Raw genomic sequence first — 16,473 nt, forward strand, 5'->3', positions numbered from 1 at the left:
CTCTCTGACAGTCACCCTCCCAGCCGCCCGGAAAGCAGGGCTTCTGCTAAAATAAAAGACGTCTCTTCTCGTGTGACGTCCCAACACCTGCCACCAGATCCAGAAAGACACACAAATTCCACTTTTGCTCATTTTCACCCCAGGCATTTTCCAGAAAGTAGAGCCTTGTAAGAGAAAAGCATCCTGGACTCAGGTAGCTCTGTAGCAATGAATCTAGGCTGTAATCACGATGGCATCCTATAAACCAGAAAACTCCCCACTTAATAGGCTCACCTGGCCATTGGCCATCACAAAAATCGACTTGAGTCGCTCAATATTGCAATCAGTGTGCTTTTCATTTTATTTTATTTTATTTTATTTGGTGGGGGGGGGGACTTGGGAAAAATGACATTTTTTCTTTGGTTACTGTTGTCTGTCTCAGCCCCCAGAGTAGGTAATCAAACAAGCCATCCCTGGAGCAAAGGCCTCCCTTTCACATGTCCCCGCCACACCCAACAGTGAGGCGGCCAGCCCTCCATTGGGCTGCGTGTGGAGCAGGCATTCTTGGCCGTTTGAGTCTTGCCATCAAGTTATGGATGGGAACAGGTGTCCATAATTCAGCATAACCCACCGAGCCTGACTTCACTTTCTCTGGAAACCTCTTGATTTAGGAGCACAAGCTCCCGGCTCCTCGCGGGCTAGCCTGTAAACATCTCGGTCTGGATTTGCCGAGGTGGGTTGCTAAATTTAATTGCCAGTTTCCATCCCATGTGACGGTGTGTGACAGGCCAGCTCACGGGGTGAGTTAGCCAAGGGGTTTTAAATAAATGCTTTCTGACGGAAAGGAGGTTAAAGCTCCCTGTGATTCACCAGCGAGCCCGGAGAGTCAGCGGCTCTGGGTTTGACTAGGGAGCCGCGGCGTGTTAATCTCCTAGCTCACTCACCGCTTCCCACTGGCCGCAGGGAGAGGGATGAGAGGCCTGTGCGAAGAGCTCCAGCCAGATCCCGGGGCCTCGCCAGCCGGGGCTGTCCCAGATCTCCATGACCTTGTTTGGAACACAAACAGCTGCGGGGACCAGCCTCAGCTTCTCCATCTGGAAAGAGGAACTGTTCACATAAAGTCAGGAGTGGCAGCGACTGTTTGGAACTTTCGGGAGGCGTGCCACCGAGACACAAACACAGTACTGTTGGCGAAAGCACCCACACCAGCCCAGACAACAAACCCTCCAAGAAAGCAGCGTTAGTCTTGCCCCATGGCCTTGAAAGAAAAATGAAATAAAGTGCTGACGAGGTCTGTATCCTCCCTATTTCCTCGGGAAGCCCTCTTGTCGTCGCACACACGCTCTCTCTGCCTTCTCGAGTTACTGGTCGGAGCCACGGGGGCACGGCCTCACCGGGAAGCCTGGGAGAAATGCAGAGTCTCGGGCCCCCATTCATCCCTGCGGAGTCTGAATGTGCTGCCTAACCAGCTCCCCCAGTGAGGCAGAGGTGTTTTAAATTTTGAGAACCCCTGGTCTCAGGTGGTGCTTGTCACACTTTAGCCCACATTCGAATTCCCTGGAAAGCTTGTCAAAACATCGCTGGGCCCCGTCTGCAGAATTTCAGATTCAGTCGGTCTGGGATGGGGTTGGATAATGTGTATGCCTCCAGGTTCCCAGGTGATGATAATGCTGCTTATCTGGGAACCTCACTTTGAGAACCAGTGCTGGGTATTCCCCGTGGCAGGTCCTTTGGAGGGTGCCTTTCTCCCCAGGCCACTGAGGGTCCGTGATAACCTGCTATCTCTTCTTTGCCTCCCCGGGCCCGTGGAATTAGTGCATCCTGCTCTCACCGTGTCTCAACGTCTAGCTCTTAAATCATCTTTGATCTCTTGAATTCAGTCCGTGTTTCTCTCTCTCCCTTTTACTAGGACAGACAGAGCGCCAAAGAGCAGGTGTTATCCTAAAATGGAAGGAGTTCATGAACATCTTCTTTCTTCCTCCACCCTGGCGGTTCTAACATTCTGCTTATTTTTTCCACCAGAGTTATGCTGCTGGTTAAGGAGCTCGTAATGACATGACTAGCCCAGGACAGCCAGGTTTTCTTTACGACAGGACCGTTTGTCCTGTTCCATTTTCATCCCACAAGCAACATGGTGACACATTTATTTAAAACCATGTGACACTGGAGAATAATGAATTAAAAGCAAAAGTCGACTGTGATGTCCCCATGCTCCCACGCCCTATTTTATTCTCCTCCCAGAGCTAATGATGATGGGCAGTTTACGTGTTTATCCTTTGGTGCTCTTAATCGATGTAAGATCAAATCGATGTAAACATAATAGATAGGCATGCAGACATGTATCTGTATATATTTATGTGATCATAGCCTAAGTGTTGTTCCACAACTTTATTTTATCAACTAGCAGTATTTCTTAGGGATCCTTTAAAATCCATAAATAAGCTCTTATGCTGTCACTTAAAAACGGCGTGCCTATATTCCATAACTTGGATAAATCATATTTAACCATTCTATCGATGGCTTTTTATGTTTACCCCAGAATTTCGCTATTATGAACAATATTAAGTTAACATTGTCACGAATTCAACGGAGAAGTAGCCTGCCAAAAGGTGATGTCAGTTTAAAGGACCCCCAGCCACTGTGAAACTGTTTATTTCTGACCATTCCCCAGGGCTGGCTATGAACAGTCTTTCACATTTTTACCAATATATGAAAGATCTCTCATTATCTGAATGTGCATTTACCTTATTACCATATCCTTATTCAGATTGTCTCTCTTTTTTCTCGTGGGTGGTTGGGGGGTTTTTTTGTTTATTTGTTTGTTTTGTTTGTTTATTTGTTTCCTGGCTTTTTTTTGTTCATTTGTTTTGTTTTGTTTTGGGTCGGGGGACAGTAAGAACAATAGTCTGGGCCTCAGTCTTTGGTCTATGAAAAATGTTGCAAAGTTTCATCCAAGTCTCTCACCTGACTTTTCCTCACGTTATGTCATCTTTCGTCCTGTAGAACTTCTAGTTTCTGTATAGTTTGGAATACACTTTCCATGCATTGACAGAAATCCAATTCTTCCGATCGGCATTCTTCAGAGGCAAAATTGTCGTTTCAGCCAGAAATGGAAAGAACTTGGGAGAGGCAGTTGTAAGTAAAACCTAGCAGGGAACGAAAGGAATCAATAAAGGAAGAGGCAACACAGGAGTCAGAAAGGGCTGCCATTGGGCCACGATTCTCCACCAGCCTCTTGCATTTCTGCCCATCTTGCAGGCAGAGGCAGTGACCCCCTCTCCCCCGATGAAGTCTGGAGAAGATACCCCTTTCCCAGGATGTCTGCATAGAGAACAGCCCTGGAAGAGAGAGGTAGCGTCTCCCTCTGGGTCGCAGGGCTGGTTTGTTGACTGTCCAGCATGATAAGGATAAAGCCTTCTCCAGGAAAAGGTTGCAGTGTTGCTTATGGCCTGTTATAAAAGATTGGGGTTTCCCGAACTTGAAAGGGTAGAGGTGTCTTCTGGGTCATTTTGCCCACCCGTAGGACCCATGGTTTGGAAAACCCGCACGAGAAAAAGATGATACTTTGGTTCCTGCTGTTGCTGTGAGTATTATGTTGTCCATTGTCTCTAACCCAGAGGTCTCAAAGTTTCCACTAGCATCCAAGTAGACAAAAATCTCAGAACCTTCACCTTTCTTGACAGACGCCAGGCAGTGGGAAACTAAAACACTTCACAAACTCAGCGCTTGTTTCAGTTGGACTTAACTGCCTACAGTACAGAACTCACCCAATCAAGTTTTTCTCTTAAACTGAGCAGTCCTTCATTGGTCAAAGAGAGAAATCTGTTGTTAAAAAAAAGTTCCATTTTGGGGCGCCTGGGTAGCTCAGTGGGTAAAGTCTCTGCCTTCGGCTCAGGTCCCAATCCCAGGGTCCTGGGATCCAGTCCCGCATCGGGCTCTCTGCTCAGCAGGGAGCCTGCTTCCCTTCCTCTCTCTCTGCCTGCCTCTCTGCCTGCTTGTGATCTCTGTCTGTCAAATAAATAAATAAAATCTTAAAAAAAAAAAAAAAGCTCCATTTTGTGTATCATTGCCACAAGTCTAACATTCAAAGCGTGTTTCCACTTAGATGAAGTAGATGTGGTCTGTGCAACTCCAGAGAAATGAACAGGTAGACAGAAAAAGTTCAGCTCAATACAGAAGGAAAAAATTGTTAACAATTAGAGCCATCCAAAGTGAATGCGTTTTGAGGGCATAAGCTCACTGCTGGTTTAGGTGGCCACTTACAGGATCTCTGTATCCATTCACATCTAAGTTTCCACTGGTGAGGAAGGCTGTTTCAGTGGACCATCTAATCAGATTTATTTTCATGCCCAGTAATGGAGGGGAGCTAGTAGGTCTAGCTGGGACCCTCAGAAAGCTGCACTTGGCGTGACCATCAAGAGTTTAAGGGAGCGGTCTTGTAGAGACTCAGATCGAGCTCACCCGAAGCAAGTTGGGGCTGGAGAACGGATTCAAGCTAACCAGGTTCACCAAGATGAGAGCCTGATTTACTAACCTAAGAGCCAGCGCCTTAAATGTACAGCAAAAAACACACTTTTCCAATGAAGACAATTTTCTTTTCTTTTCTTTTCTTTTTTAAAGATTTTATTTATTTGACAGACAGAGGTCACAAGTAGGCAGAGAGGCAGGCAGAGAGAGAGAGAGGAGGAAGCAGGCTCCCCGCTGAGCAGAGAGCCTGATGCGGGGCTCGATCCCAGGACCCTGTGATCATGACCTGAGCCAAAGGCAGAGGCTTTAACCCACTGAGCCACCCAGTATCCCCTGAAGACAATTTTCTAGTCCAACATCCACAGCACCCCACCCCTCGCCAGCTTCTAGGTACTAAGGAAACAGAATTAATCACCACGTTTGTCAAGTTCACCAGACCAAGCAAAAGGGATTGAATGACCCCGGAGCTTGTTTTGTCTGGTAGAATGCATTAGGTAGTTGCATTAGGGAGTGATGAAAAATCTCTTCCCCAGTGAAGAATAGATTTTTTTAATGACCCGAATGGTCTTGTTCACTAAACACAATGTCTTTCTCCTTTGACTGGCCTGGAAATAGTCACCAATTCTTAGCATCATTCTCCCTTGCTAGATCCCAAGAGGCTCACTGCCTTATTACTTGTACTTATATAATGGTTTTGTGCATTGTAACGTATGTATGCGATATTTGTTGTTTTTTTAAAAAGAATTTCTGTATTTATTTGACACAGAGAGAGAGAGTGAGAGAGGGAATGTGAGCAAGAGAAGTGGAGGAGGGAGAAGCAAGCTTCCTGCTGAGCAGAGAGCCCAACATGGGGCTCGACCCCAGGACCCTGGGATCATGACCTGAGCTGAAGGCAGACATTAAACTGACTGAGCCACCCAGGCGCCCCGCAATATCGGTTATGAGTCTCCTCTTCAGTCAGATGCTTTGTAAAGATATCTCAGCAAATACCTACATTTCATCAGTAATAAAAGAGTGTGACGCACCCCTAGATTTATTTTCTCCGTCCCAGCTCGTCTGTCTGCTAGGTGGCTACCCTTGTGCAGGATCACGCAACTTCTAGAAGCTTCTGTTTCCTCATCTGTAAAAGATTACAGTACCTACTTTGGATTAAAGATCAACAATCGTGTATATAAAAATACCTTATAATATCTAAATGCCTAAAGGGTTGTAAAGTAATAATGACACCAGTAATCATACCAGCAGGTAAGCCTCGTTACAATAGATGGCTTTCCCGCATCGAGCTCATCCCCTCTGTGGTGTGAGGGTCTTACTAACTTTTAGCTTTCCATTTCAATTAGCACTTTTTCTTTTTTAAATCCGGTCCCACATTCTAGTTTCCACCTCCCTTTGGAGACCAGAGCTGTCTCTGTAATGGTAAGGACTGAGAGATGTCTTTGTCCCGCCCTGCAAATGTGGATCCTGTGAGACACTGTGCGCAGAGGGCTCATCTCAACAGCAGTGTTGCATGGGAAGAGTCTGGGGCAGGGAGCAGTTTCACAGGGGCTCATCGGGTCTTTGCGCTGTGAGCAGATGTTCTGTTGGTGAAGAAAGTGATGAGACCGCTGGCAAACAAAGGGAGGCATAGGCTACCCGGCCCCATGGGCCGCAGAGCTGGTGGTTAAGAAACCAAGACTGTTACATTTAGCATCACAGACAGGAGGGTGATGTGATTCGCCTTGCACATCCCCAGAACAGGGTGCTTCCCAGCTGCTCCGGGCAGGACAGTCACCTCACTGCCATAGAACTTGTCAGTTTCTCCTTTAATCTGGGAGTCCTATCTGGAAGAAGGAAACTCAGAAGTGTATCAAAAAAGAGAAGTAGAAAAGAAAGAAAGAAGAAAAAGAAAGAAAGAAAGAAAGAAAGAAACATGACCCCAATTCTCTTAAAATGAAAGGATTTTTAACTCAAAGAAGCTAAAGGGCCATGACTTTGAGCTTTCCCGAGTTAGTTCATTGATTTTCAATGCCAAAAACCAACACCAGTTTTAACCAGGTAATCCACTTACTGAAGCTGGAACCTGAGGTGTGAAAAGTTCCGTATTGACAAAGTTTTGCATCAGCGGCGGCCGCTCTGCAACATGTAAAAACGTGTAGTTTAATTTTAGCTTTATAATAAATAAGTGCTTTCCCGAACCTACTCAGGAGCACAGGCTGTCACTAGGTCCACAGGTGTGCTCTGAAATCAGACACCACCAAGAGATTCCATCCTGCTAAAATGCGCAAGGGCCGGGACAAAGTCATCCATCATCTTTTTTTCTGTTTTTGTGAACTGTCCCAACAAGTGTGAGTGTCCCAGCTAAATTCTGCAGTCAAGTTCTATTGCAGATATATAAAGCCAGTGTGTGTATTTGAGGGGAGGGGAGAGGGAGGGTGAGCCTGGGCAAATGTGCATATGTTCTGTATTAAAAAGTGTCCAAGGAAGAGTAATAAATAAGATAAAGAATTGAGGTACCAAAGATCATAATTAAAGAAGGTTGGGAACAGTCAGATGGTATGAGGTCATCCATTCAACCAACCCCATTCGTTGGGTTCCTTCTATGTTCCAGGCACTGAGCTGGGTCCCAAAGTGGCTGGAACCACCAAACCAGCTCTCAAGAAACTCCCAGTCTAATGACTACAGGAGCCATGGTGACACCAAGCAGAAGAGCCTTATGGTTGGTCAGGTGGAACATTTGCTCTGGAAGTTCTGTGAGTGATGGTCATCACCATTTATCATCTTCCAGGACTTCTGGAGACACCTGAGGGGGGCCTTGTTGAACAAATCTTTCAGGGATGAAGGCTATTGTGTATCCTGCAAAGAAATATGAGGTACATAGGCAAAAAGAACAAGGTATGTGGATGGATTTATGAAATGTAAGGAAAGGGAAAATATTTTGTCTGGGGAAGGAATACACAAAGACTTTTCTAATTCTTAGCCATTAAATGTATAATACAAAATTAAACCTTGTCCCTGTGATTAAGAATAATGCCTAGGGATACCTGGGTGGCTCAGTCGGTTAAGCATCAGTCTTCAGCTCAGGTCATGATCCCGGGGTCCTGAGATTGAGTCCCATGCCCGGCTCTCTGCTCAGCAAGAAGTCTGCTTCTCCCTCTGCCTGCTGCTCCTCCTGCTTGTGCACTCATGCTCTCTCTCTCTATCTCTCTCTCTCCCTCTATGACAAATAAATAAATAAAATCTTTAGAAGAAGAAAAGGTGGAGGAAGAGGAGGAGGAGGAGAAGGGGAAGGAGAAGAAGAAGAGGGACGCCTAAGGCAGGAATGGGCCCCAAAGTTTCCTTTTCCTACTGATGTTGGATATAACAATTTCCCTAGAGGGGAAATTGCATTCCACCTTGAACTCTTCAGTAACTTCAACCACAAACTCATCTCGATATTTGGAGGTTAATGGAGCAACAGAGTTGTCCACAAGCCCAGCTACTCAACTTCCGGTTAAGAAGTCACCTCCTCCAGAAAACTACGCTGAATCAGATGCGTTCCTCTGATGACTGAGTGCCTACTGTGTGCCAAGTGCCATGATGGAGGGTAGCCAGTGTCCAGGGCTCCATGAGTCAGCATCCTGACTCCCACTGAGATGTCTGTGCTCTTTGTTCCTGATCCCCAAGCATCTGGATGCCCACAGCTCTCATCACCCTCTTCTCTGATTGTTCAGCTGATTGTCTGAATCCCCTGCTAATCTGTGAAGTCCTTGGGTAAGGACCACGGCTTTTATCTTTGTATTCCCAAAGCCCAGCATGTTCTGAGAATAGAAGCAGCTCACCTTCCTCATATTTCTTCTTACTTATTAAAGCATTTTATTGTACATGCTTGAAACACACATACAGGGTGGCTCATTACACAAAAACTTTTCATTTACTTTTACTTTTCATTTCTTTTTGAATACTTCATGTATGAATATATTTATGTATACTTGGATGTATATATTTATTTGAGAGAGAGTGCGTGTGCAGTGGGGGAAGAGGGGCAGAGGGAGAGGGAGTAAGAGAATCCCAAGCAGGCTCCAAGTCCAGCGTGGAGCCTGACACAGGGCTCAATCTCATGACCCTGAGGCCATGACCTGAGCCAAAATCAAAAGTCAGACACTCCATGACTGAGCCACCGAGGCATCCCCATGTATGAATATATTTAAACATTCCCACCCATCTTTGTCATGCACTGTGATCATTTTTCATGCAAAGATAACAACATTCAACGGGTATGCAGAATCACAGAAATCATACAACTGGTATTTTACAATATCATATAGTTCACATATTTTTATTCTTATTGGAACAATGGAAACACTGAATAAAATGAACCAAACCAAGTTTATTGCACCTCTTGTTATGTGCACCTTCTACCAGCACTTTCTATCTTCAGTGTATTGAAAAGAAGGAAAGACCAAACAAGAAAGGAGCTCTTGGGTTACCCTACCTGCCCCTATTCTTCTCCATCATCGTTTTCAGCCAGAGTGGTGAGCTAATACAGGGAATGACATGAGTGAGACAGAGTATGATAGGGTTTCCTGGTTGCTGGTGTTTCTTGGAACCCTATGGCCTTCTTTCTGCATTGGAAGCACATTCTAATTCTACCTGGAAAGCATGGTCTCTCTCCCTCCCTCCCCACATCCTGTCCTTACTTACCTTCCTCTTCCCAGTTTACTTGGTCATAGACATCACACACTTTGCCTTATGCTCATTTTAAGTGTTGCTTGATTTGCTTGTGTCATGGGTCATCTGGGATTCTGTGCTCATGGCACATCATGAGCTACACATGGTGGGGTGCCGGGGAAGGGTAGATATGTATATTACAAGTATCTCCTCCACTCACACGTACATTCCAATGTCCTTTGGACTTCACTCACAGAAAGCAACTACAAAGATAAAATTGTTAAGAAGTTTGAGATAGCAATAGCCAAGCATTGTCAGAGTGTGGAACCCTTCTGAACATGGGACCCTGAAGTGGGCCTTGGCTGTCCTGAACAGTCACGATCAATCAGACCTCCTTTTTGAGCAACAGCTGCATTGAAAACAGCTAAAAGAGAAAGCTCATAACTTCAAGATTGTAACAGTAAAGGAGTATCCAACGTCAGACACACTGAGAATATTACAATGTGACTTTAAAAGCCATCAGATGGGACTCTGACTTTCTATTAAATTCAACAAACATTTATTGTGCTCAGCGCGATCCAAAAACCTGCCAGGAGAAGGATGGGTGGGGGAGTATTCCTTGAATGAATAGACACTGTCCCTGACCTCAAGAACACTAGTCTCACTAGGGAGACAGAGAGCTACAGAAAAACCATATTGCCAGACAGATTACAGCCACTGCTGCAATGGTAAAAATAAGCAGCGTGAAGCAAATGAATGGAGGGAGTATTAGACTCTAACTGGGAAGACAGAGATTTATGAGCGATAGATAACTTTGAAAATGGTCCTTAAAGATGAGTAAAATATTGATAGAGGGTAAGGAAAAAACATTTGTCTTAGCTTGGATTCCCCCAAGAAGCAGAGCCTGAGACAAGGGTTTCCATGCGGGTAGTTATCTTAGAAAGAGATCAGGAAGAGGGAAAGCCAACCCAAAGGTGTATTACTGAGCTTGGAGCTCAGTCCCACTGCAAACTACTGAGGAGCGATACAGAAGGCACCTTCACCCTAAGACCATAAGACAACAGGCTCCCTACCTCCACCCGTCCAAGGCTGTCCCAGGACTATTCATGAACTCCTTAGCATTTCCAGGTTTGCACATGCCCAGGAAGAGCTGAGCAGGCTTCCCCAGTTACGCCACCCTGCAGTGGAAGAGAAGCCCAGAGGCAGAGAAGGTATCTGCGGTGCAGCTGAAGTGAGGTGTGGTCAGGCTACACCTGGGCACGGCCAGTTGCCACAGCAACATGCGGAACAAAAAGGTGTGGTGTGAGAGCAGCAGCAGAGATGTTCTGTACAACATCTTGCCCTGTGCTTCTCAATCTTGAGCATGCGTCAGAGTCCCTGGAGGGCTTGTTAACACAGACCCATGGGCCCCACCCCAGCGTTTCTGGTTCAGTAGACTCAGTAGACGTAGAGCAGGGACTGAGAATTAACATTTCTAGTACATTCCTTATATGGGCATTAGGGCTTTTAAAGACAGTCGTCCACTCTGTACAGGGATACAAGACTGATCAAGAAGGAAAAAGGGAAGTTTCCAAAAACAAAACAACAACAGGAACAAAACAAACCAAAAAAATGTACACGTATCTCCAGGAAGAGCATTAATTGGTTTCATCATAACAAGAATAGAATTGGCATACATTTCTGTGTGTTCATCACCAATGATAATATAATGAGAATTTCGACAGCCAAGAGTAAAGTCGAGGTTGCTGTTACTTATTGTTCGTGCTTCATTCCCACCTCAGTCCAGATCCATTCTCCGCGCTTCTCTGTGCCAGGGACAGGATCATCCACACTCCCATCAGAGTCACCACGAGGAAACCAAAAAGTGGAAGAAGATACAGTTGGGGTGTTCATTGCCTCTGCATCCTCCATGGCTCTCCAAAGGGCTATTGGTGGCTCTATCGTCATGAGGCTACCATCCTATGGGAGCCTTCCCTGGTACATTTCTCCTCGGGCTTTGACAACCCTATCCCTACCCCTCATGGCCCTTCAGCCCTCTGGGAGCTCAAGGCTCCTAGGTGCCTTGCCATCCTGTGTTGGTTCCTTTACCTCTGCCCAAAGTGTCTTATTCATATTCTCTTCAATTCAATCATCTTCTCTCTATCAGGATCGTGACTAATCACAGTACCTCAAGTGGGGGAAAAAAAGAGAGCCAGATAAAGCTACATAAGCAGATCAGTATTTCTGAGCCTTTGGTATGAAGAAAAACTTGATAACACTCAAGGTGATATTGAAATTTTAAGACGTGCCTATGGGATAAAATTAGTTATAAAGCGAAAAAGTGGGTGAATGAACACATCAAGATAAACCAAGGCCTTGAAACAATTGCCGAGATTAAAGCTATATGAAAAAAGTGAGAAGACCTCAGTGGAATCAGATTTTTCTTTCGCATCCCGAGGAATTTGCTCTCGGCAAGGGAGAGGCTCCCAGAGCAGTAAGTTGTGCGCTGTATAAAACACTTCCCCAGCTCTGCGCACTCTGGGAACATGGAATACTGGCAGGAGAAAAGAAAGTGTGATTTAGGCTGTGGACATGAAAGCCCTCAGAAGCATCTTGGGAAAACACAAGATAAGATCAGACCAGAAATTAATCAGAGAACACAGCGATAAGGTAACATGTTGCAATCAATTTAAAGTTCACATCTTGCTTGATTTATGCATCCATAATAAAATCCATCAAAAGCTGGTGGCTCTTGGGTGAGTTTTAACTCTCTTCTTTGGCACTCCCTGTCCCCCACCCCCAAACCCCAGGCTCTGCCTAGAGCTCCTGGTTCAGCGTCTCCCGGAACACCAGATGCTTTGCCTTCCATCGTCAGGAACCATGGGCCAGTTAGAGTAGAAGGAGGAGGCACCATGTTCCTCAGCAAGGACGGCCAATTACTTCAGACCTCAAAGGGACTTTTCCAAGTGAGGCGCTTAAGTGAGACGGTGGGTGTTGTACGGGGAGGGAGGATTTTGTTTAAGCCTTACAGCTCTTCTAAAAGGCCCTCTGTTCTTTTTTTTACTCTGTTTACACTGTGCCCTGTTGTTTTCCAGATTTCCAAGGTTAAATCCGGCACCCCTATTAACACTGTTTGAGTCCTTCAGAATTTCCAGAGCTTCTCTGCTAATCCGATGTGTGTAGTGCTTTTCTTTTAGCTGAGCATGAATGTAGAGCAAATCAATGCTTTTGTTCACTACAGAAGAACTTTTCCCCCATGTGATCATCTAAGATGTGGTCTGTGTCCTTAATCTTCTTATCAATGAATCGTTCCAGTTTATTGGTTACCGTGAGAGGGATGTTATTGTCATCACAAAAATAGTTGATGTATATTGAACATGTACTATGTCCTAGATGATGCATATTTAAGTATTTAATCCTATAGTAATCCCATGAGTTCGCCCCATTTTTACAAATGAAGAAATTGAGCTCAAGAGACTAAGAGACATAATCCAAGATCATGGAGCTAGTAGATGGCCGAGCTGGGCCACGAAGCCCCTTAGCCCTCTCTTTAACCTAATTGTTCTTGACCAAGTTTGAGTTATCCACCCCAGGGGACACATGGCAATATCTGGAGATACTTTGGGTGGTCACGACCAAGGGTAGAGCACAGGGCATCTCTTAAAAACCCTACCATACACAGGACAGCCCCGCACAAAGAACTATCCAGTCTAGAACGTCACGAGTGCCAAGGTTGAGCGAACTTGGTCTGACCACTGTGCTGTACAATAGGATTCGAATACTTTTCTGTTTGTTTGTTTTCATGTCTTTGCACTTGGTAGGATGTCTTTGTTGGAATAGGTTCTAACAGTGTCTCTTTCAGATCTACCCTTGAGGTACGAGGTAAGACAGCCCTTCCCCACCCCACCCCCCCAGCCTCCTTCATCTCTCTTCTCTCCCCTGAGTTGGAACGAGGGGCTGATTAACTGCTTAGCGGAGCATTCATTCTGTGAGAACAGAATGTCGAACTCCAGTGTTCTGTGATGGGCTGTCTGGCTCTGGGGTTGATTCCGCAAGTTCCACCAGGGCAGCTTTGCAGATGGCTTCCTCCCCTCCCCACCCCCCAAGTTACCATAGGAAGTTGAAAGGAAAAAAAAAGAATACTCTCACAATTTCCCTGGCTTTTCCTATACTTTGAAATAGCATACCAATTCTACAGTAAGTAGCTTGAAAAAAAATGTAGGAGCAGAACTGAGAAGATAGACTTTCAGCTTTTATGGAAAGTCTTTGGTGCCTAGAGGCTCATCTATTTGGAGCGATACAATGTTCAGCTCGTGTGCATTTGCCTTGGGTTGGAGCCACTGAAAGCCAGCACCTTGCTCTCAGGATGTGGCTGTTCCTTCTCCCCAGATCCGCACTCTTGTTTCTTTGAGGTTACTACATCCTGCCAAAGGGGGAAGGCCACCTTCTCATGCTATTTATGAACTGAAGGGATGCCGGAAGATTAAATAACGTTTGAAAAGACATCTGCAAAAAATGAGACCCAGAGGCAACTTTGGAAACTTCCAGAAAGGTAGAGAAACTTGGAAAATAGACGTCACCATCAAAATGTGATGATAACCATTTTTAAGCACTTGATGAGCAGAAATGTCTTGAAACGTATCTGTGTCCCAGCCATGAAGTGCAAGTACCCTGACTGAGAAGAGCCATGGGAGACAGACACAAGGTGAGCAGCCCCGACAGTATTAAAGGAACCACAGCCCTTCAGGAAATGCTTCACCTGAGCAGTCCTCAGCCCCAAAGCCCCAGTGCTCTGTGCTCTTCTTCCTCGTGGAGCTCAGCTTGGCAACAACAGAATGGGGAAGAAGCAACATCTGTAAGGCAAACACTCTGAACCTCAGTATGCAGTATAGTCCACACTGTAGTGGTCTGGCGATTTGGGGGTTTGGGGTGGGGTCTGAGTTGGGACCTGACATTCTGATTGCTGTTGGGCTTGCAAGCAAAGCCTGCCTGCTGGTCCTCAGAGCTCACTCCAAGCACCAAGGATCTAAGGAGAAAGTAAAAAGTCCTCTGGACTGCTGCAAAGCCAGACAAGGCTTCCCAGACACAGATTTTGATCACACCACGCCCCTGCACTTTGCCGTCAGAGTGAAGTTCAAACTGTTGCTTGGCCATTCAAGACTCTGGGCAGCCTGGCACCAGCTTGCCTGACCAGTCATCAGGCTGTATCTCTCCCTGCTCCGTCTGTACTCAGCTCTCCCCAAACGCAGCATCAAGCCCCTCCACATCCTCTCATTTTTATTCTGCTCCCACCTCCACTGGCAAAATCCTCCTCCCAGGACACCTGCACTCAATGGCTGCCTCCCCAACCCTTGACGCTTCCTTCTCCAGAGCCTTGGCCATGTCCCATGGCCACGTTCATCTTACCTCTAATAAAGCACATAGGATGTCACATTGTATTTTACTCAAGTTTGCACTAAACTGGAAGTCCTCAGGGGCAGAAACTTTACCCTCTTTATTCAGGTTACCCCACATCTTCACACAGTTCCCTGGCAATGGGTATTTATTTGTTAAATAAGTGAAAGAAGAATGTGTCATGCCCGTTCCCAAGATTTTCCTCTTTTCTTCTCTTTTTTCAAAGGTCTCTAGGGTCTTAAAGTTTGGGAATTTATATTTGAAGTGTGTGGGGTTTTTTTTAATATTTTATTTATTTGTTTGTTTGTTTGTTTGTCAGAGAGAGAGAGAGAGAGTGCACACAAGTAGGCAGTGTGGCAGGCAGAGGTAGAGAGAGAAGCAGGCTCCCTGCCGAGCAAGCAACCCAATGCTGTACTCGATCCCAGGACCCTGAGATCATGACCTGAGCCGAAGGCAGCGGCTTAATCGACTGAGCCACCCAGGTGTCCCTGAAGTGGTTTTTAAATAAGCATAGTAAGAGCTAACTTTTACAGAATGTTTACTATACATTAGACATAGTTCTAAGCTCTTCTGTTTTGTGAAGGCATTCCATCTTCATAATGATTTCCATGACCCTATGTGGTTATCATCTTTATTGTTCTCATTTTAAATATGAGGAAATTGTAGCACAGAGAAGTTAAGAAGCTTGATCAAAGTCACACAGTTTGATGTGCTTGCTTCAGGATTTAAACCAAGGCAGAATAGTGTTAAAAATAAGGATGAGTTTCTGGAGAACCTGGTAATAAGACAAATGGACCATAACTCTGTCCTGCTCTCCCTGCCACTCTTCAGCCTTACTCAGCTTACAATACAAAGAGCCCTCAGTCAAGTTTTGTCTTGATAGTGGACTTCTATTGAGCTATAATAATACACCCTGGTATCTCCATTTGTGGTGTTCACAGACCTCCTAGAGGGTCATTGGCAATGTCAAGTAGGACAGCCTATCTCCTCATTCAACAGAGAGAAAGATACGTGGAATTCAAGGGTATGTTCACAACCAAGTTGAGAATTTTGTAGGTGCTGACTTCTATCTTCAGAGAAAAGCTTGCCCTCAAGGTATTAACAGCAACCCACAACTTTTTGTCAACCATTACAGCACATTTAGCCATGCACTCACTGGCTTTTAGATTTCACAATGTGGATCTCTTGACACAGTAGGTCTTGGTCTAGGTGTAGCACCTGTGTTCACTATCACTGAGGGAGTTTATAATAGCCAACCCGTCATTAGATGCCACTGCCCCAACTAAGGTCCTCTGAGAACATGGACCGGATAAGCAGAGTGGCAGGAGGCTGACTTCCTGAGTATGCTATTAAATGGTCAACTCTGTCAGCAATGCTCAGAGCTCAGAGGTGGACAAACCTTCCCACCAGGGTGGCTGAAGTTCTGTGGGGTATGTGTTGGGATTCAACTTCTCCTTCTTTCCAGTCCTGCCTCTTCCCCCTTCATTGGCCATAATGCTTAAGAAACACTGTGCTCCAAAGCTCCATGTCAGCATCTAGAAAACCCAACCTGCAACAGAATGCCCTTGGCATAGGATGTGTCCTTTCATTTTCTCCTCTACCTTCTTTCTCCTTAGAACTCTACACTTTAGTATCCCCAACCTCACAAAACTTCTGTTTTTGTCTACAAAAGATCATGCATTTCTGCCTGTCTCATTGTTATTATTTCTGCCTAAAACCTCCTTCCCCTCTCTTCCCCCACATCATCCATGTGACAACCTTCTAACCATCCTTTATGGCTCAACTCAGATGGCCTTCTTCTTTAGCTTACAGCCAAAGATTGATTGCTTTCCCATCTTTCATCCCACAGCACCTTCTGCATACATCATTATGGTAGTAACTACACTTTTATATTCTCCCACTGAGCCATGGGACACTTGGGAATAGATTTTGTTTCTTGTTCATTTTTTTAGCCTTAGCACTGGGGACAAGTACAAGCACAATATGTGTTTCCTCAGTTGAATATATTCGAATTCATGATGACCATCT

At 45.4% G+C, this 16,473-nt stretch overlaps 1 long non-coding RNA gene across 1 annotated transcript in view; it reads right to left on the bottom strand.

The window, feature by feature from the left end:
• Nucleotides 1-343: 343 nt before the first annotated feature.
• Nucleotides 344-16,473, bottom strand: part of LOC132018769 (uncharacterized) — a 39,831-nt gene continuing 23,701 nt past the window's right edge. Inside the window, exons 3-4 of the long non-coding RNA XR_009404575.1 lie at nt 2,944-3,125; nt 344-1,086 (exon numbers count right to left, since the gene is read on the bottom strand). This is a non-coding gene — a long non-coding RNA (uncharacterized LOC132018769). The remainder of the gene's footprint in view (nt 1,087-2,943; nt 3,126-16,473) is intronic.

The sequence above is a fragment of the Mustela nigripes genome, chromosome 5, assembly GCF_022355385.1.
Source record: "Mustela nigripes isolate SB6536 chromosome 5, MUSNIG.SB6536, whole genome shotgun sequence".
Classification (NCBI taxonomy): domain Eukaryota; kingdom Metazoa; phylum Chordata; class Mammalia; order Carnivora; family Mustelidae; genus Mustela; species Mustela nigripes.